Source organism: Sycon ciliatum, chromosome 7 (assembly GCF_964019385.1).
Source record: "Sycon ciliatum chromosome 7, ocSycCili1.1, whole genome shotgun sequence".
Taxonomy (NCBI): domain Eukaryota; kingdom Metazoa; phylum Porifera; class Calcarea; order Leucosolenida; family Sycettidae; genus Sycon; species Sycon ciliatum.
Window position 1 is genome coordinate 24,892,072 of NC_088649.1, and position 22,087 is coordinate 24,914,158.

General features: G+C 48.6%; 1 long non-coding RNA gene across 1 annotated transcript; it reads left to right on the forward strand.

Annotated features, from left to right (window-relative positions):
• The first annotated feature begins 99 nt into the window (after positions 1–99).
• LOC135821918 (uncharacterized) lies at positions 100–20,026 on the forward strand. Its single transcript, XR_010554414.1, has 3 exons — positions 100–141; positions 18,372–18,443; positions 19,955–20,026. It is a non-coding gene; the product is annotated as an uncharacterized LOC135821918 (long non-coding RNA).
• Positions 20,027–22,087: the final 2,061 nt, after the last annotated feature.

Below are 22,087 nucleotides of genomic sequence, written 5' to 3' on the forward strand. Positions count from 1 at the left end.
TAAAGAGTATTAGGAAATTCTTCCAGGAAGTGATTTACAACTTATCCAAGTTCTACTTTGTTCTCCCAGGCAATTGAATGAAAATAAACTTGTTAACCTACCCGCCGGGCTGTTCGACGCCACAACCCAATTAACTGAACTGTAAGTCATGGTGTGTATGTATTGGAAAACACATTTTTTGAGTAGTTCTGTTCTATTGAGATGAGGCAAATGGGATTTCGGGATTTGGCACCTCGTTGATTGATCTGATGTACCCTCCCCCACCCTTTACGACCCGAATCTGACTCGGCTTGTGGAAGACTTTTCCATGTGGAATTCTTTTTTTGGAAGCAAAGAGCTGAGATAGTTTCTTTACAAGTTCCCTGGTGCTTTCCTCCAAGACAGGAGCGGAACTATCGTCCGATCCAGTCGCCTTTGAGGCATCAAGACAAGGTAGAAGCCGGTGGCCTGCATTGGGACGAAAGTGAACTGTCGTTAGTGCAGGTTCTCATTCTCTAGGCTCTCTAGGCTCTCTCGCTCTCTAGGCTGCAAAGTTCTGCCAGAACTTTACAGCCTAGAGAGCGTGTGTGGGCAGGCGTGTGTTTACCGCCATATTGCCAGGTGTGTCTTTACCACCATATTTATCAACCATAAGTACAGCTGCAGTGGTGTCTTCAACTTCATTCTCCCGAGTCAAGCTCCGTATGAAGACATCCAAGAAGAAGATTGCCTGATGAGTCCAGCGGGGACGAAACGTACGTCGCAATCGAGCTATGTCGTTGCTGTGTCATCATCTATGTACCATGCGCTACTTGATGTACCAGCCTGCTATGCATCGACCAGGCGCCAGGCGCGAACTGATGGTGGTGGTGGTGAGAAGGAGAGCTCTGTGCCAGAACTTTGCAGCCTAGAGAGCGGGTGTGGGCAGGCGTGTGTTTACCGCCATATTGCCAGGTGTGTCTTTACCACCATATTTATCAACCAAAATTACATCTAGTCTGAAAAAAAATAAAAAAAATAAAAAAATAAAATAAAATAAATAAAAATAAAATTCTTTGAAAGCCCTATTTGACTATGCATTGTGGCCAGCGGTTTTTGATGGTACGGGACGGTACGGGATAGGTACGGGACAGGTACGATCGAGGGTAATACGACACCGTCTACCGCCTTGATGACGGCAAAAAAAGCATAGGGATGTTATAATTTTTTCAATTCTCCTATTTTTTTTTCAGGCATATCCTGGGATTCGAACCCGCACTATCGCCCTAGATGCATCCCCCCATACACTTTGCATTCACACCCATTCTTCCAAGTTGCTTCACGTTATGATCTTGCGTTTGAAAGCCCTATTTGAATATTGCGGCCAGCTGTATGTGGCCAGCTGTGTTTGGTGGTACGGTATGGTAAGGGACAGATACGGAGTAGTGCCAGGCGTGACACAAACACACAAACAAACAAACACACAAATACCAAATTAAAGCTGTGTGGACCCTGGCTAGCGCCAGACTTTACTGAAGTAATGTCTTCTGCATAGCTACGGGAACTAACACGCTATAAAGAGTATTAAGAGAGCATGTCTGAGAATACCAAAGTTTGTGTGCTAGTGGATCTCTCCGATTTTGCTCAACATTTCCAGGTACGTTCCTGTTGGGGTGTTTATCGATTGTGCAAAGCCCTTGAAAAAGTTTCAGGGAACCTTGAAACTACCATACCCCTCAGCAATGGCCGAAATATCACATTTTTATGTTTCCAATAAAAAGTCACTCCACAGCGTTTACAAACAAGCTACGAACAAAACTCCATCAAGCCAACATTGCCTCACCTTCGAAGACTTCCTGGACCAGTATCGCTTAGCCCCGCCATGATCCTGAAAGACCAGGGCCATCACCCCCTGATGCCACAAATGATCATCTCGAAATGTGCCAATTTTCAAGCTCTGGCAAAACAGCCACCTGGGTCTTCACCAACTCATCACCCACACACCCTATTGTTACGCGCAAACAGATCGATCGCCTCCGGCTCTGCTTGACCTTGTCATCACCAATACTCCCCATCTAGTCACCACTCCCGAAGTACTGCCTCCGCCCTCCAACCACTGTCCAGTACTTTGAGGCTATGAGAACGGACGTCTGGTTTCAGCCCCTCCGAGAGTGCATAGGTGGCGTCAGTTGTATGGAAAGCGCCTGGCACTCTTGGCACTCCTATACCAATGGGAGTAACCAGCGCCACTTGGCCATGCGAACATTGAAGTCGGGAAGAAAGCAGACCACGAAGCATTGGTTCACTGCCCAGCACAAGCGAATGCACCGGAAAAAAAACCGTATTTTCAAATTAGCCCAGAGAACGAAAGCACTGGAAGACTGGATAGCGTACAAGATGGTGAGAAATGCTCTTACAAACAGTCTTGAACGCAGCAAATCCCACTATTTTGAAGAGCTTTGCTTGCGGATTGGTAGCGACACAAACTCTTACAAATTGTATTGTGTTTTGTATTTGTATTTTGGATTCCATTCTAGCTCAATAATTCCCCTGTCATAGTTCTGTTTATCATGTTCAGCATAAGCGAAGTTGTGAATCATGCTTCAATGATTGACTCCAACGCGTACATGCAAGCAATAATAATAATAATAATAATAATAATAATAATAATAATAATTTTTGGATTCTCCACAGGCCTTAGCCTAAATCGAGTCTCCGTTGGCCGAGGCCAATACAATTGCCCAGATCAGCAAGATACGAGCGACCATCCTGACCCTGGTTGATGAATGTGGAGATGCGGCTTGTGATTCTTCTAAAGCAGAAGCACTGGCCCGGTGCTTCAAAATCGAGTTCTCCCCACACCCATCATTTGACCCGTATGCTAGCACCCTACCGCCAGCACAATTTACACCAGATCTCCAGTGTCAATTGCTTAACATAACCCAGCACGAAGTCTCCCGCAAGCTGCGCACTCTGCCCAAGCACAAGTCTGTGGGCTGGGGATGTCATGAACGTCCTACTGAGAGAACTGGCACCTAATAATAATAATAATTAAAAAGCTTCCGTGGGGATAAAAATGTAATTAACGCAATAAATAGAGTAAGCTGCGCACTCAGTACAAACACCATGAGCAAAACTTGTTTTCATGTAAATAACGAAGCTTGTTCTTAAACGTTTTCGTCGCAATCTCTACAGAGGATTACTGGCAAATAAACATTAGCTCTAAACTCAATATATATATATATATATATATATACTCAATCTGCGGACAGAACTGTTTCGTCCTTTGTGGACTCGTCAGCGCAGCACAGAGGAAATGAGGCCGAACCTGATAGCAATGGAAATAAAAATTTCCAATCAGGCCCGAACGTACCTTGCCAGAGTGCTCAAACTGACAAGTCAGTGAGCTCTATATATATATATATATTTAAATAGAGAGGTAGGCGAACAAAATTTATATACACACAACAACAAGGTTGTCAGTTTCATAATACCAAAAGCTTTTCACCCATTTTCATCAGTGGTTACATGGGAATGAGCAAGAACGAAAACGAAGCCAGAATTTATACTGGGGGTAGAGAATCAGCAAGAATATTCTTACGCGCCTCAAGTTCACACTACACTACCATAAGAATGTATGGAGCAGTGGAAAAATGCGGGAAACAACACATGAGGGGAATGCAGTACCAGAACAAACACGTGATAAAGTTGTCAGTCCGGTTGCAGCTTGAACAGCCGTAGCACCTTGATGTGCTTCTTTTGTCGACACAGTTCTGGCCTCAAACTGCGAATGTACAGCGCCTCCAGTGTGAATCGGTGCGCGCTGTTTCGGGCTGGTGTGATCACACTGAAGCTGCTGCTGCGTTCCTGTGGGATGCATTCAGGCTGCGCCTGCAAATGCTTTGTGATGGCGCTATCACTTGTTGCCACACGTTTGTCAGGCGGCTTCTTGTACAGCTTGTCTGGGATATGCTGCTTGATCCTTTCCGAGAATCGCTGACATGTCTCACCAACGTACGTCCGCTCACAGCGACAAGCATACTTATAAATAAAATTACTATTTTCAAGAGTTGGTGAAACATCCTTCGCGATAGACCTGAATGCGGGTCTGGTTGTATAAATTACAATGGGGGATACTGTAGGATAGCAGTTCAAAATTGCAGCTTTAATCTTTTTGCGGAAGGCAATGCAATTTTGCCCTTTCCACGGCAATTTTGTGATAATACGCGTTGCAGGTTCAAGTTGTGCAGAAGCTGTATCTGGGCTAGGTTCAAGAACGCTTGTCATGACTCGCTTGAGTACTTTGAGTGGGTAACCGTTAGAACACAGAATATCCTCTAGCTTAGCAATTTCAGCTGATAATAGTGATGGTGAGCAGATGGTTTTAGCTCTAAAAGTTAATGATCTGATCAAATTGATTTTGTTTCTAATGTCACAAAACGAGTCCCAGCGGGTGTAAAGACCTGTGAACGTCGGTTTTCTATATACTGATTCTCTACCCCCAGTATAAATTCTGGCTTCGTTTTCGTTCTTGCTCATTCCCATGTAACCACTGATGAAAATGGGTGAAAAGCTTTTGGTATTATGAAACTGACAACCTTGTTGTTGTGTATATATATATATATATATATAAATAGAGAGGTAGGCGAACAAAATTTATATACACACAACAACAAGGTTGTAAGTTTCATAACACTAAAAGCTTTTCACCCATTTTCATCAGTAGGTACATGGGAATGAGCAAGAACGAAAACGAAGCCAGAATTTATACTGGGGGTAGAGAATCAGCAAGAATATTCTTACGCGCCTCAAGTTCACACTACACTACCATAAGAATGTATGGAGCAGTGGAAAAATGCGGGAAACAACACATGAAGGGAATGCAGTACCAGAACAAACACGTGATAAAGTTGTCAGTCCGGTTGCAGCTTGAACAGCCGCAGCACCTTGATGTGCTTCTTTTGTCGACACAGCTCTGGCCTCAAACTGCGAATGTACAGCGCCTCCAGTGTGAATCTGTGCGCGCTGTTCCGGGCTGGTGTGATCACACTGAAGCTGCTGTTGCGTTCCTGCGGGATGCACTCAGGTTGCGCCTGCAAATGCTTTGTGATGGCGCTATCACTTGTCGCCACACGTTTGTCAGGCGGCTTCTTGTACAGCTTGTCTGGGATATGCTGCTTGATCCTTTCCGAGAATCGCTGACATGTCTCACCAACGTACGTCCGCTCACAGCGACACGCATACTTATAAATAAAATTACTATTTTCAAGCAGGAACGCAACAGCAGCTTCAGTGTGATCACACCAGCCCGGAACAGCGCGCACAGATTCACACTGGAGGCGCTGTACATTCGCAGTTTGAGGCCAGAGCTGTGTCGACAAAAGAAGCACATCAAGGTGCTGCGGCTGTTCAAGCTGCAACCGGACTGACAACTTTATCACGTGTTTGTTCTGGTACTGCATTCCCTTCATGTGTTGTTTCCCGCATTTTTCCACTGCTCCATACATTCTTATGGTAGTGTAGTGTGAACTTGAGGCGCGTAAGAATATTCTTGCTGATTCTCTACCCCCAGTATAAATTCTGGCTTCGTTTTCGTTCTTGCTCATTCCCATGTACCTACTGATGAAAATGGGTGAAAAGCTTTTAGTGTTATGAAACTTACAACCTTGTTGTTGTGTGTATATATGTATAGATTATAGACCGGTTAGGAGGTCTATACAGGATATATAGACCGAGTAAAAGACCGAGGTCCCCCGAGGTCTTTTACGAGGTCTATATATCCTGTATAGACCAACTATGAGGTCTATAATCTATTTATCGTGTTCTCCACCCAATAGTTTCTCTTCATATACGACATACCCTTGTAATTCTAGTATTATACTATAGCCTATACCGCATTGTACGGCATTGCAGGATCAAGGTCATTGTTTAAACTAGGTTCAGCATCGGTGGCACAGTGGCTGGGTGGTAAGGAAGAGTAACTGAGATTCACATGGTTGTGGGTTCAAATCCCATCTTGTGTATTTCTGCTTTCTTCAAAAATTTCTTTTTCTAAGTTGGAGAGAAAATTTCTAAGTCCAAGAAATTCTAAGGAGTCAAATATAAGTAGTCAAATATATTGTGTATTTGACTAAGCAGTCAAATACGCGATATATTTGACCGCTTAGGTATCAGGGAAATTAGTGGGGTCAAATACTAAGAAGGCGATAAATATATATATATATATACTCAACTCAACACACTGCAAGAAGGAGTCGATAATGAAACTGCAGGTTGAGACTACTTCACCTCGAGGTCAAAGTTCACGCCGCGATGACCTTTGTAAACAAGGCTACGTCTAGACGTCTCAAACAAGACCAAGGGGTCACGCCACGGGGAGGTGACGACCTTGGAGAACACGATGTGTTTCGAAAGCGGAAAGACGCCCCCGTCATGGTGAGTCTTTTGTTTGTTCGGGTTTGGAATCTTTCGACTATGATATCAGATTGAGATGTGAATGCCTTTCTTCTATTGAAAGGTCGATGAGACGGAGGATTTATATATATATATATACTCAATCTGCGGACAGAACTGTTTCGTCCTTTGTGGACTCGTCAGCGCAGCACAGAGGAAATGAGGCGGAACCTGATAGCAATGGAAATAAAAATTTCCAATCAGGCCTGAACGTACCTTGCCAGAGTGCTCAAACTGACAAGTCAGTGAGCTCTGCATAAAGCAAGCAGCAAAGGCACTACCCCACGCAAGAGTGCTCAACTGCTACAAGAGCAGGAGCGAAATACTCAATCTGCGGACAGAACTGTTTCGTCCTTTGTGGACTCGTCAGCGCAGCACAGAGGAAATGAGGCGGAACCTGATAGCAATGGAAATAAAAATTTCCAATCAGGCCCGAACGTACCTTGCCAGAGTGCTCAAACTGACAAGTCAGTGAGCTCTGCATAAAGCAAGCAGCAAAGGCACTACCCCACGCAAGAGTGCTCAACTGCTACAAGAGCAGGAGCGAAATACTCAATCTGCGGACAGAACTGTTTCGTCCTTTGTGGACTCGTCAGCGCAGCACAGAGGAAATGAGGCGGAACCTGATAGCAATGGAAATAAAAATTTCCAATCAGGCCCGAACGTACCTTGCCAGAGTGCTCAAACTGACAAGTCAGTGAGCTCTGCATAAAGCAAGCAGCAAAGGCACTACCCCACGCAAGAGTGCTCAACTGCTACAAGAGCAGGAGCGAAATACTCAATCTGCGGACAGAACTGTTTCGTCCTTTGTGGACTCGTCAGCGCAGCACAGAGGAAATGAGGCGGAACCTGATAGCAATGGAAATAAAAATTTCCAATCAGGCCCGAACGTACCTTGCCAGAGTGCTCAAACTGACAAGTCAGTGAGCTCTGCATAAAGCAAGCAGCAAAGGCACTACCCCACGCAAGAGTGCTCAACTGCTACAAGAGCAGGAGCGAAATACTCAATCTGCGGACAGAACTGTTTCGTCCTTTGTGGACTCGTCAGCGCAGCACAGAGGAAATGAGGCGGAACCTGATAGCAATGGAAATAAAAATTTCCAATCAGGCCCGAACGTACCTTGCCAGAGTGCTCAAACTGACAAGTCAGTGAGCTCTGCATAAAGCAAGCAGCAAAGGCACTACCCCACGCAAGAGTGCTCAACTGCTACAAGAGCAGGAGCGAAATACTCAATCTGCGGACAGAACTGTTTCGTCCTTTGTGGACTCGTCAGCGCAGCACAGAGGAAATGAGGCGGAACCTGATAGCAATGGAAATAAAAATTTCCAATCAGGCCCGAACGTACCTTGCCAGAGTGCTCAAACTGACAAGTCAGTGAGCTCTGCATAAAGCAAGCAGCAAAGGCACTATCCCACGCAAGAGTGCTCAACTGCTACAAGAGCAGGAGCGAAATACTCAATCTGCGGACAGAACTGTTTCGTCCTTTGTGGACTCGTCAGCGCAGCACAGAGGAAATGAGGCGGAACCTGATAGCAATGGAAATAAAAATTTCCAATCAGGCCCGAACGTACCTTGCCAGAGTGCTCAAACTGACAAGTCAGTGAGCTCTGCATAAAGCAAGCAGCAAAGGCACTACCCCACGCAAGAGTGCTCAACTGCTACAAGAGCAGGAGCGAAATACTCAATCTGCGGACAGAACTGTTTCGTCCTTTGTGGACTCGTCAGCGCAGCACAGAGGAAATGAGGCGGAACCTGATAGCAATGGAAATAAAAATTTCCAATCAGGCCCGAACGTACCTTGCCAGAGTGCTCAAACTGACAAGTCAGTGAGCTCTGCATAAAGCAAGCAGCAAAGGCACTACCCCACGCAAGAGTGCTCAACTGCTACAAGAGCAGGAGCGAAATACTCAATCTGCGGACAGAACTGTTTCGTCCTTTGTGGACTCGTCAGCGCAGCACAGAGGAAATGAGGCGGAACCTGATAGCAATGGAAATAAAAATTTCCAATCAGGCCCGAACGTACCTTGCCAGAGTGCTCAAACTGACAAGTCAGTGAGCTCTGCATAAAGCAAGCAGCAAAGGCACTATCCCACGCAAGAGTGCTCAACTGCTACAAGAGCAGGAGCGAAATACTCAATCTGCGGACAGAACTGTTTCGTCCTTTGTGGACTCGTCAGCGCAGCACAGAGGAAATGAGGCGGAACCTGATAGCAATGGAAATAAAAATTTCCAATCAGGCCCGAACGTACCTTGCCAGAGTGCTCAAACTGACAAGTCAGTGAGCTCTGCATAAAGCAAGCAGCAAAGGCACTACCCCACGCAAGAGTGCTCAACTGCTACAAGAGCAGGAGCGAAATACTCAATCTGCGGACAGAACTGTTTCGTCCTTTGTGGACTCGTCAGCGCAGCACAGAGGAAATGAGGCGGAACCTGATAGCAATGGAAATAAAAATTTCCAATCAGGCCCGAACGTACCTTGCCAGAGTGCTCAAACTGACAAGTCAGTGAGCTCTGCATAAAGCAAGCAGCAAAGGCACTACCCCACGCAAGAGTGCTCAACTGCTACAAGAGCAGGAGCGAAATACTCAATCTGCGGACAGAACTGTTTCGTCCTTTGTGGACTCGTCAGCGCAGCACAGAGGAAATGAGGCGGAACCTGATAGCAATGGAAATAAAAATTTCCAATCAGGCCCGAACGTACCTTGCCAGAGTGCTCAAACTGACAAGTCAGTGAGCTCTGCATAAAGCAAGCAGCAAAGGCACTACCCCACGCAAGAGTGCTCAACTGCTACAAGAGCAGGAGCGAAATACTCAATCTGCGGACAGAACTGTTTCGTCCTTTGTGGACTCGTCAGCGCAGCACAGAGGAAATGAGGCGGAACCTGATAGCAATGGAAATAAAAATTTCCAATCAGGCCCGAACGTACCTTGCCAGAGTGCTCAAACTGACAAGTCAGTGAGCTCTGCATAAAGCAAGCAGCAAAGGCACTACCCCACGCAAGAGTGCTCAACTGCTACAAGAGCAGGAGCGAAATACTATATATATGAGGGTCCCTGGTTCGAGTCCTGGTACGTGACAGTCAATTTTTTCTTCAGACTTTTCCCGTTTGTCTCTTTCCCTCAAACCAGTTAATATATATATATATATATACAATATATACACTCAGACACAAAGGATCTCCAAGTTTCTCACTGTTGCTACTCTGAGTTTCGTGCAAAAGCACTCTTCAGGCAACTTACTCTTCTCTCACATCAGTATCCCTTTACATACCAGAAAAGACGAAAAGAAGCACCCTAGGTGGGAATCACAGGTGGGGAAAAGGAGCACGCTAGCCAGTCTAGGTGGGAATCACAGGTGAAGATAAATTTTTGCCGACGCAAGAAATACTTCTATTGTTCTATATACAATATATATATATATATATATATATATATAACACGAAAGAGGACCATCATTTGGTTTAACCCACCGTACAGCCAATCCGTGAAGACTGATGTTGGCGCGACATTCCTGAGACTTGTCAAGCGCCATTTCCCAGAAGGATCTGCTCTAAGAAAAATATTTAACAAAAACACGCTCAAAGTCAGCTACAGCTGTTCGCCTAACTTAGCCTCAATAATCAAGGGCCACAACGCGAAAGTCCTCAGACAGCCGGAAGAAAAGAGATGTAACTGCCGTGTCAAAGCAAACTGCCCACTCAACGGGGACTGCAACGCCAGCGAGATAGTGTACGAAGCTACAGTGGACTCCAATCTCAGCCGGAAGAAGTATATCGGCATCTCCGAAACCCCGTTCAAACTCCGGTTCAACAACCACACGTCATCGTTCCGGAATGCCCCACACAGAAACAGCACAGAATTGTCGAAGCATGCATGGGCATTGAAAGAGGCAGGTGAAGGCGTCAACATCTCGTGGAGAATCAGGCAGAGATCCAGCGCCTACAAAAGAACCTCGAAGCGGTGCAACCTATGCCTATCGGAGAAGATCGCCATAATGAAGAGTGACAAGGCATCGCTCCTCAACACCAGATGCAGCCTGGTCACAAAATGTCGCCACAGCACCAAGTACCTCCTATCGGAGGTGACCTGAACTGTAGACTGCGCTTGCTATCTGTCACACAGATACAGAACTCCTGCTATCTAATGTGCATGCATCCTACTGCCACACTTCACTTTATGCACACCACCCGGCCTGCGCGATTGCTCACACTACCACACTTGCCACATTTATCTTCACCTGTGATTCCCACCTAAACTGGCTAGCGTGCTTCTTTTCCCCACCTGTGATTCCCACCTAGGGTGCTTCTTTTCGTCTTTTCTGGTATGTAAAGGGATACTGATGTGAGAGAAGAGTAAGTTGCCTGAAGAGTGCTTTTGCACGAAACTCAGAGTAGCAACAGTGAGAAACTTGGAGATCCTTTGTGTCTGAGTGTATATATATATATATATATATATTGTATATATGCACAATGCAAGTAAATGGTGCAGCCAGCTTACAGTGCTCACAGAGTTAGCAAAGACTGATCCCCAGTCTGCCCTCGCCGCGTTTGCACACGGTCTGCGTCATAGGTGGACGTATGCTATGCGCACCACACCTGATGACTGTTGTGTTGTCAAGAAGAACCCTTTATTCCCGTAGCTATGCAGAAGACGTCACTTCAGTAACGTCTGGCGCTAGCCAGGGTCCACACAGCTTTAATTTGGTGTTTGTGTGTTTGTGTGTTTGTGTCACGCCTGGAGCTACCGTATCTGTCCCGTATCTGTCCCATACCTGTGATTTGGTGTTTGTTTGTTTGTGTGTATGTTTTGTGTCACGCCTGGAGCTACCGTATCTGTCCCGTATCTGTGATTTGGTGTTTGTGTGTTTGTGTCACGTCTCGAGCTACCGTATCTGTCCCGTATTTGTGACTGCAAAGGTTCTACAGGATTGTACATAACACCTGGCCACAAACAGCTGGCCGCAATATTCGTCGTATTATGTATACGACTCCCTTATGTAGAGGGAGATTTGTAAAGAAAATTAATAGGGAGACGAGGAGGAAATAAAATTAGAATATGCGCTAGTTGCGGAATAGGTGATAGGATGCGTCAGCAAAAACATACTTTGGAAGAGAGATCCTTTGGAAGAGAGATCCCGTCGTCTCCGAAATAAGCGTGAACGGGCGATTCAGCCGGTATTTGCAGAATTTATTGCGGATTGTTATTTTTCTCTCACTTCATCCGCTTTTGGTATGCTCCTTCTTTTCCTTTTTATCGCCTTATATTAATAGGATTTTCTGGCCTTTTTACATTAAAAGCATAGCGTAGGGCCCTGAGCTTCCAAGCTCTCTCGTTTCTCATCCACATCCGTGTACAAAGAAGCACATAAAAGGTGTATGCGTGTATGCATAGTGAGGGCACGTGTGTACGGGATACGTGAACAGTGCAGACTACTGTACTACTACAACAACATCTCCCGCCTCACGGGCCCGTTAGGCCCAGAAGGGATAAGGAAGACAGAATGCCATGCGAAAAGAAAACACGAGCAGGTTGCATGCAGCACAGCCAGAGGAAGGGTAGGTGGGCAGCCGAAAAAGAATGCAACTGAATAGGCACAACGAAGCATAGGGGACTGAAATCCAGCAAACAATGGAGTGTTACGAGCTGGAACTGGCAAAGTATGGACTCGAGGAGAGAGAGAAAACAGAGGGGATAGAAGAAAGAGAAAACCAAACCATAAGATAACTGTGATGGCCTACACAGCAATCAAGCGTTGGCGTGTGCGGCGAACAATGCCGGACGGTACCCGGATGTGATACGACCGCGGTTCGGAAGCAGTGCCGACGACTGATCCACGGACGCGATGACTAGGCGTAGAGATATCGATCACCTCGTCGCCTGGATGAAGGGCTGGTTGAATAACTGAGCGGTGACGCAGGTTGTACTGCCGAACGGACTTCTCCTTCTGCGACGAATCCCCAGCAGAAAACGACTGTGGGGTCACGGTGGACGGTTGAAGGAGCTCGGCTGCGGTGGGAACGGCAGTAGCGAGACGCCGACCCATGAGGAGCTCCACTGGACTGTGTTTAGTGAAGCCCAGTGGGGTACTGCGATAAGCCAGCAAGGCCATCTGAAAGTCAGCAGCTGTTGAGCATTTCTGCAGGGGAGACTTGACAGTGCGGACTGCTCGCTCGACTTCACCGTTTGACTGGGAATAGTAAGGGATGCTGGTTTGTTGCTCGAAACCCAAGCGCTGAGAGAATGCGTGGAATTCCGCTGAAGAAAACTGTGGCCGATTGTCGGAACGGATAATGACGGGAACTCCGTGACAAGCAAAGACAGAGGTGAGGTGCTCGATAACGCGGGCGGATGTCGTGGATGTCAGCCGTACGACCTCGGGATACCGAGAGTAGTAGTCTACGACCACGATGAACTGGTGAGTGGCATACTGGAAAAGATCGATTCCGACGGGGTGCCATGGTCGGGGTGGTGTCGTTGATGAGATCATTGGCTCGACGTGTGGTCGACGGAACTCACGGCATGTGGGGCAAGCCTCGATCAGGGCCTTGATCTTATTGGAAATGCCCGGAAACCAGACCGTGGTCTGTGCCAGCTTCGTCGTACGGGACACACCCTGATGTCCTGTGTGAAGATTGTCAAGGGTGTCCTGCTTGAGGGAGCTAGGAATGAGAACTCTGGATTGCATCATGATGAGCTCGTCGTTGAGTACGAGATCGGCTCGGACCGGCCAGTAGCTGCGGAGAAGAGCAGGGAGATCCTGTATGCTTGAGGGCCAGACATCGCGAATGAGACGTGTTATGACCTGGCATGTTGTGTCGGCCATCTGTGCTTGCAGCACAGCGCGCGTGGGGCCGGTGACCGCTGAGACACTAGACACGGCGAAAGCGGCGAACAGGCTGCAGTCGGCTTCCAATGAGAGGTCGTCACATGAAGCTGCGCTGTCGGCTGGAGCTCTGGAGAACGCATCGGCACTGGGCAGATGAGAGCCAGGCACATGGGTGATGGTGTAGCTGTAGCGAGCCAAACTAAAGGCGAAAACGGAGCACTCGGGCAGGCAACTCGTGCAGTCACTTGGTGCTCAGCAGAGGTACCAGGGGTTTGTGATCGGTCTCTATCAAGAAGGTGTGCATACCGAGCAGGCACATCTCGAAGCGACTCGTGGCCCAGGTGATTGCCAGAGCTTACTTTTCGATTTGAGCGTAGTTGCGCTCCGCTGGAGTGAGAGAGCGGGAGGCACAGGCTACGGGCCGCCACGATGTCTCGGGCGAGGACCGCTGGTAGAACACAGCGCCGAGGCCATATGACGATGCGTCTGCGGGTAGCTTGGTACTGTAGTTGGGGTCGTACAGCTGCAGACAGGTGGGCTTGCAAAGCTCCTCCTTGGTGGCCTCAAAAGCCGTCTGTTGGGCATGGTCCCAGGTCCAAGCTTTGCCTTTTGACAGGAGCTCTCTGAGCGGTTGGCTGATAGAGGCGAGATGCGGTGAGAATTTCCCCAGCTGATTAGCGAGACCCAGGAAACGACGCACGTCTGAGGCCGACTGCGGAGTTCTGAAGACCCGGATAGCTTCGGTCTTGCCGTCATCAGGTCTGATGCCGTGAGGTGCACCCCGAGAAACGTGAGATCTGAGGCTGAGAATTGGCATTAAGCGGGGTTCAGCGTGAGACCCGCTAGGACGAGGCGCGTGAGCGCGTGAGCGCGTAAGCGGTGATCGTGTTCCTCCTGAGTGCGACCGTGTACCAGGATGTCGTCCATTTGACAAATGACACCCTCCAAACCCTGTAGGATGGCGGACATCCGCTGCTGAAAGATTTCCAGTGCTGACGATATGCCGAATGGAAGCTTAGTGAAACAAAATCGACCCTGAGGTGTGATGAAGGTGGTCAGAAGCTGGGACGCCTCGTTGAGTGATATTTGCCAGAATCCACTGTTAGCGTCTAACTTGGTGAAGACTGTGGAGTCGCCGATCTGACCGAGTGTCTCGTCGACTGTAGGGAGCTGGTGATGCGAACGACGTACGGCATCGTTGAGCGGTTTCAGGTCTCTGCATATGCGGAACGCACCTGTAGCCTTCGGTACGGCGACCATTGCGGCGCACTAGTCTGTTGGCTCGAGGACACGCCGGATGACGCCCAAGCTCTCAATGCGCTGCAGCTCAGCTTCTACCTGTGGGCGGATTGGCAGCGCCACGTTGCGGGCTGTGTGCAGGCAGAACGGTTTGACACCGTCGGTGAGAGGAATCGAGTAGGTCTTCTTGAGGCTGCCTAAGCCGGAAAACAGGGACGGAAAGTCGGCGAGCACGGCTTCTGGAATCCGGTCAGCTGCAGAGGGTGCTACTGGAACAGGTTCAGAGCCGGGAGGGATAACTGCCGCGTTCTGCATGGAGTTTGGCCCATCGTTTGGCACATCGGAAGATGACTTTATGTCTGGAGGAACGCCATCATTAGAGAAGAGGGGCTTGATAAGACCCAGAGAAAGTGAGTCGCTGCAGCTAAGCAATGCGTGACGCAGCCCTTGTACGACGCACACAGTGATAACGGCACTGGCACCGGATGCCGGGTATGTCACAGACGCTGTAAACAGGCCAACGGTGTGGAGCGGTGTGTTGGCGGCGCTGATCAGCCGTTTGGTGCACGGCTTGAGCACTGGGGGATTCTGGAGCTGGTGGTACAGGGCGTCTGAGATAACGGAGATATCTGCACCCGTATCAATTTTGAAGTTGACGCAGGTGCCCTGTAGCAGCACTCCGACTCTCCACGACCGTTGGCTGGACTTGACGTCGCCCACGAACAGAGCTTCTGTGTTGAGAAGCGCTCTGTCATCTGTGTAAGTGTCGGACACCTCGGTTGCAGACACGGACTGCTGGTTACGGCGAGACCGGAACACTCGCTCGTAGTGGCCACGCTTTCCGCATTGACGGCACTCTTTGTCCTTGGCAGGGCAGGTGGTCCGCGGGTGAGGTGTGCCACCACAAAATCCACACTCCTTGATGCCTGCGCCGCGACTGGCAAACTGATGTGGTTGATCCCCTGACCGTCGGCCCGCCACGGGTTGGCCAGCCGACACCTGTGACAGAGCCAGAAACTCTTTTTCTCCCGCCTGGGTACCCGCACGCGCTCGGACGAAAGAGTCGGCCAGCTTTGCTGTCTGCTGAGCGTCCAGCTTAGGCTGCTCCCTGACGTCTCGCTGGGTGTCTGGGGGCAGAACAGCGACCAATTGCTTCCTGACCATCTCATCCGTGACCGTCTGCAGGGCGGGCTGAGAGCCACTGGATACGGAGTGCGACATCCACTTGTTGAACGAATCGAACAGACGGTGACATACCTCCCTGTAGTTGCCGCAGGAGGGGGACACAGCAGTGGAGCGAAATCTCTGACGGTAAGTACACAACCTACTCGTCAGAAGGGGAGAAGACAACAGAGTATACAATGACAAAACAGCAGGGAGAGTAGGGGGCTGCAAAGCAAGCCTGTGCTGGTGAGGCAAGCCCACAACACCGACCTATGATCTCGGCGTTAACGTGAGCTTGCGCACCATAGTCTAAAAGAAGGGGGTGATTTAGTGAAATAAAGACAAGAGAAGGTGAGGTAGAATGGATGAGGAGAGAGAAAGAGAAAATGAAAAGAGAGAGAGAAAATGAAAGAGAGAGAGAGAGAAAATGAAAAAGAGCGAGAAAATGAAGAAGAGCGAGAAAATGAAAGAGAGAGAGAGAGAAAGAGAGAGAGAGAGAGAGAGAGAGAGAGAGAGAGAGAGAGAGAGAGAGAGAGAGAGAGAGTGAGTGAGTGAGTGAGTGAGAGTGAAAGAGAGAGAGAGAGAGAGGGGGGGGGGGGGGGTGGGGGAGAAGAGAGAACAAGAAGAGAGAAAAATAGATTCAAAGGCAGTTCAGATGCAGTGAACACCATGCAATGCTTGGGGGGGGGGAGCTTCACGATGGAAATAGTTCTGAACTGTTAGAGGGAGTCTGTGGCCCAAAGCCACTGGCGTCGGCGAAGATGGTAGTGGATGTTCGCTTTGAAGGATTGCAGGCCCTTATGAGATGGTGGTTTGGTGAAGAGGGAGGATGGCAGTGCGTTCCAGGTGTTGATGATGTTGTATGGAAAGGCGCGTCTTAGGTAGTTAGGAGCGCCTGGAGGGAGAACATTTTCCAGTTGGAAGGGATGTGAAGCAGACTGTTGGCATTGTCTCTGGGTTACAGGTGCGGCATGGTGGACGACGAGAGGGGGGGGACCATGGATCTCAGAAGAGGAGGACTTGGTTGGCCCAGTAGCTTGTAGACGAAAGTCAGTGCCACCACTGTTCGTCGGGCCTCTAGCCTCTGTAGCAAGATGTTGGGTCCCAGGATGTGGAGGGCACGCCTCTGCACTCTGTTAAGGTGTTCAAGGTCAGTGGGAGCAGCTCCCATCCAGACAAGGGGAGTGTACTCGAGCAGGGGGCGGACGAAGCCGTGATACACGGCCAGCATGCCATGGCAGTCCAGAACACGAGCAGCTCTACGTAGGAGGCCAAGACGTGAGTTTGCCCTGGCAGCAACTGACCGGAGATGGGCGGAAACGGATAGCTTGGAGTCAACCATAACTCCGAGGAGCTTGAGGTGTGGGTGTTGTGGGATGACCTCCCTTCCAAAGTTTATTGCGGGGACAGGCCAAGGCTGCTGTCGATGGCAGGAGATTCGTAGGAGCTGTGACTTGGATTGTTCAAACTTAACATGCCACTTTGTTCCCCATGCATGTAACTCATTAACGAAAGCTTGAAGACTGTCAGCTTGGTGTATGGCATCATTGCGTGTATTGACGCAGGCATACAGCGTGGTGTCGTCTACAAATGTTCCCATTTCAGACCCTGGAGCCAGGCAGCTATCAGCATCATTTACCTATACTAGGAACAGGGATGGTCCAAAGATGCTGCCTTGTGGCACTCCTGCAGAGATCGGATTATCAGAAAGCTTTGATGTCGTCGTCAGTGCATGACTCTCTCAGGTTACCGACATACAGGACAGATGTCTTGGGTCTGGGTGGCTCTGATGACACTAGCTGCCAACTATCGTCAGAAATGACGTCCAGAGACTGGAACTCCTCGCCGTTCTCCTCAAGTTCCACGCTCGTGCTGTGCTGTCCATCGTGCGGCATGTCTTCGTCACTCTGCGCCTCTGGGTCACTGCCGGTGTCACCCACTACTACTACTTAGAATGCGGGTGATGATTCAGCACGCAAAGGCTTCACCAGGTTCATGCTACTTGGCTACGTCCAACCAAGGGAAAGGTGGTATTTTGCCCCTAAATGCTGACTGCGGTGATGGCCTTACCACCTTGGATGCGCTCAAGGAAAAGCACCCACCTGCCTGCCCCATCCCTGATGCAGATGTGCTATTGCAGGGCCCAATTGCGCAGCTTCAAGCAGTGCAGTTTGCCAACATCGATGCCAACTTCATCAAGACCACAGCACTCTGTCTGACTGGTGCTGCTGGTGTGTCCGGCCTCGATTCGACTGCCTGGCAACGAATGTGCTGCTCGTTCGGCGGTGCCTCTTCTGTGCAGCCGTTGTCGCAACCACCCGCCGTCTTGCCACGGAGTATGTAGATCCAGATGGCATTTCAGCTCTTGTACCTGGCCGATTAATACCCTTGGATAAGAACCTTGGGGTGAGGCCCATTGGCATCGGTGAAGTTCTTAGATGTTTTATCGCCAAGGCCATTCTTGCCGTCATCAAGCAAAACATCCGGGAAAGTGCTGGTGCTCTCCAAGTGTGTGCTGGCCACGAGGCAGGTGCAGAAGCCGCAATCCGTGCCATGGCGGACCTCTACAGCAATGTGGTCGCAATGTGCATGGTATGCGTACTCACGGATGCATGGCCAGCACCCATGGGTAGCTCGACCACTGACCGGATTTCCACGACAGTAGCACACTAAAGAAATTCTTCCAGGAAGTGATGTACAACTTATCCAAGTTCTACTTTGTTCTCCCAGAGAATTGAATAATAATCGACTTGTTCTCCTACCTGCCGGGATTTTCGACGCCACAACCAGATTAACTTACCTGTAAGTTATGGTGTGCATGTATTGGAAAAAAAACTTTTTTTGCGTAGTTCTGTTCTATTGAGATGTGGCAAATGGGATTTCGGGATTTGGTATCTCGTTGATTGATCTGATGCACCCTCCTCCATCCTTTACGACCCGAATCTGACGCCGCTCGTGGGAGACTTTTCCAGTTGGAATTTCGTTGCTGGATTCTTTCTTTAAGCAAAAAGCTGAGCTGAAGGGTGAAGGTTATGGCGAGACCAAAGAGGGAAAGGTAAGAGCAACGAAAATGAGCACAAGCTACACTCCCAACGGAACAAATAATGTCGATTGTCACTGGACGACGACGAGACCAGTAGGATACTTGACAATGCGGTCTAACTACAATTCAAAGCAGCAAAGCAGCACACCACCCAACTTGGGTGGCTCAGAAATATCAAAGATAAGCACAGAAGGGGGAAGCTTTGCGAAAACGAATTGTACAAGCCGAATGCCAAACTCCTACAGTACTCCTCATGCATGACATTGTGATGAACTAGTTGACTACAAAACAAGTTGTTTCACACGACGTACGTTTCGTCGTATGGTTCGTGGCTCATCAGGTGTGCAATTCGAAACTCGGCTATTGAGCCAATAATAAATGTAGAAAAGAAAAAGGACATATGGAAACGAGTTAAGAGTAACTCTCCACCACTGTAACTAGATACTATAACTAGAGCCACCCAAGTTGGGTGGTGTGCTGCTTTGCTGCTTCGAATTGTAGTTAGACCGCTTTGACAAGTATCCTACTGGTCTCGTCATCGACCAGTAACAATCGACATTCTTTGTTCCGTTGGGACTGTAGCTTGTGCTCATTTTCGTTGTGCTTTCCTACCCTCTTTGGTCTCTCCATAACCTTGAACCTTCCGAGCTGGAAGGCTGTCGTTTAGCACTACAGAGATGTGTCGAAGCTAGGTGTCAGGACGTCGGATGTCTCACAACTCTGTCAGTTTTGTGTCTAGTTGTTGAAATTTCTGACTGTTAGTCATAACTTGTAATAATTATGTTGTCCTTCTCCTTTTTTACCATAATTAATAAATTGGCTCACTATCCGAGTAAACTATTTAAAACTTATAGTTTTTCTGCTATAAAGAACTCCCTAATTGGAGGTAAAGACACAAACGCGGACAGTCTGAAGAACAAATTGAGGTATTTGAGAACTATTGCAGGTGAAGGCACACTGCCTCTGTGTAATCACTGAGCTCTGGTGTAGTCGTCATCCCAGAGACCGTTCAACACTTTCTTCAGACTTCGTAACTCATACTTTGTGTGATTCTACGCAGGTGTGTGTGTGGTGGTGGTGGTGGGGGGGGGGGGGGGGTGTGTGGGGGGGGGGGGGGGGGGTGTGTGGGGGGGGGGGGGGGGGGGGTGGTGTGCGCAGTCTCATTGTAACTCGTACACTTCATGTACAAACTAGCAGGCTATAAAGTTAAGAAATTCTTCAAGGAAGTGATATAATTATATCCTATCCAACTTCCACTTTGTTCTCCCAGGGATTTGTACGGTAATGCCATTGTTCACCTACCTGACGGGCTGTTGAAAGCCACGCCCGAATTAGCATACCTGTAAGTCATGGTGTGCATGTATCGCAAAAAGGCGTTTTTTGGGTTTGTTCTGTTCGTTTGGGATGTGGAAAATGGGATACGGGATGTGGCATCTCGTTGATTGATCTGATGTACCCTCCCCCACCATTTGTGACCCGCATCTGACGTCGCTCACGGGGTGATAGCAACGAACGGAGGCGGAAATGTGGTTCTTCACTCACCCTCTACCGAAACAGTGTTGTTGTTGAATTCTTTATTCTCACGATGGCACCATCGCCAATAAAGCATTTGGTCTTCTGCCGACACTGCAGTCGTCGGTTTCAGCTTCAGCTTCTCGGCTTTCCACCTATACCGTTCCGTATCTCTCTTCATTCTTTTTTAGAACGAGTCTTGACTTCAAGATACATGTACAATTGCAGCAGTAGTTGCTCTGACTCAAGTCAAGTGTCCACTTCATGATCGAAAATAAAATCGAACAACACAAATCGCTCACTGTGTCGGAGTGTTGCAGGAGCGGAACTTTCGTAGGAGAGTATACGCTCCAAAAATATTGGAGTAGCGGATTTAAACTTTCCGTCACAGCGGAAGTTCCCGTACTCGCAGTTTCCATGGTGATACACGCTATTGCGACACTGCTGCAGCGGATCCGCCAAGTGCATGTGGGACTGGGCTCTGACACTACCATTTCCTAAACAATCAGCTCATGCGATAACACTGCACGACTCTGACCGAAGGAGGGTCTTCAACTATAATCGGCGTAGACCGCAGTGCAGCTGTGGAGGTGGTGCTCAACATTCTCTTCAATGGCAGAGAGCTCTGTCGCAACCTGTAATACTTCTAATGTCTCTTAAAAATTCCTAAAGATAAAAATCCTAATTTTCCCAGTCAATTGACATTTAGACACAAATTCAAAGATTCTTTCATACTCTCTCCTTGTCCAGGGATTTGGATTATAATCGTCTCCGCTATCTTCCCAGTGGAGTGCCTCAGGACACACCTCGATTAAGTGAACTGTAAGTCTTGCCTGACGAACAATATTACACCCATTTGCCTTTTGATCTTTCTCTAAAGATCTCTGCAGACCTGGGATAGAGGGTATGCTTTTTGTTGTTGTGTTGTTTTAATTCGCAAACCAAACGGGCAGATCTGCCCAATGAATAGGTGGCGATTGCAGATAGAAAGCAGTAACAAATGAAATTGAGGAGGGATGTAATAAGGATTGAGGTGGAGAAAAACTAAGCCAGCTGATCATCAAAAAGGATGCTTGGTACTCTAGGTACTAAGGGTGTGCGGGATCATGCTGGCGCGGAACTGGCGGAACGCGGAGATGACCCTTGCCCAACCTGGTGCAAACTGGCGGTTGGCGCAGACCCATGGTGGAGTGCAACCTAGTTGGGCAAGCTGACGAAGGAACTAGGAGGGATTGCAGATCAGAACTTGCGTGCCCATTCCGAGACCTCCAGACCAGAACGATGAACTTCTGCCTGAATATCTCGGATACTCTGTAGGTGTCCAATTTCAGCAGGAGGGTACGCGAGGAGGTGTGATGCGAGAGTCCGAAAATCGCCCTTGCCGCCCGATTCTTCATGACTGGTTGCCGATCAAGTTGGTTGGCAGTAAGAAGTGGAGAAAACGCATTGGATTCGTACATCAGGTCAGACATGATGATCGCTTTAAAGTAGAGAACTCGGCTCTGATGAGTCAAGCAGCGACGCAACCTCCATAGTGCTCCGTTCCTCTGGACCAGTCGAGCGGTGCAGCGATCAACATGGTGCGTCCATGACAGATCCGAGTAGAGGAGCACTCCAAGATACCTGGCCGCAGTAACGGCAGGAATCGGCGTTTTATGACAGTTAACATTCTACTCCCCATGCTAGAGTATAGAGTAGACACACACGCGTGCAGGACGCGACACTAAAAAAGACACAAGAGTGAGTTTGGAAGAATGGGAATGTCGGGCAGAGTAGCTGGCCTCAATTGAGTGCGCATTAACGAATTGTGTGGTCGGCTCCAGAGGGCAGGAGCTGTATATGACCAAGTGGGTCGGCCTGCGCTGAGCAGGAGCGGTTTGTGACCCATGCG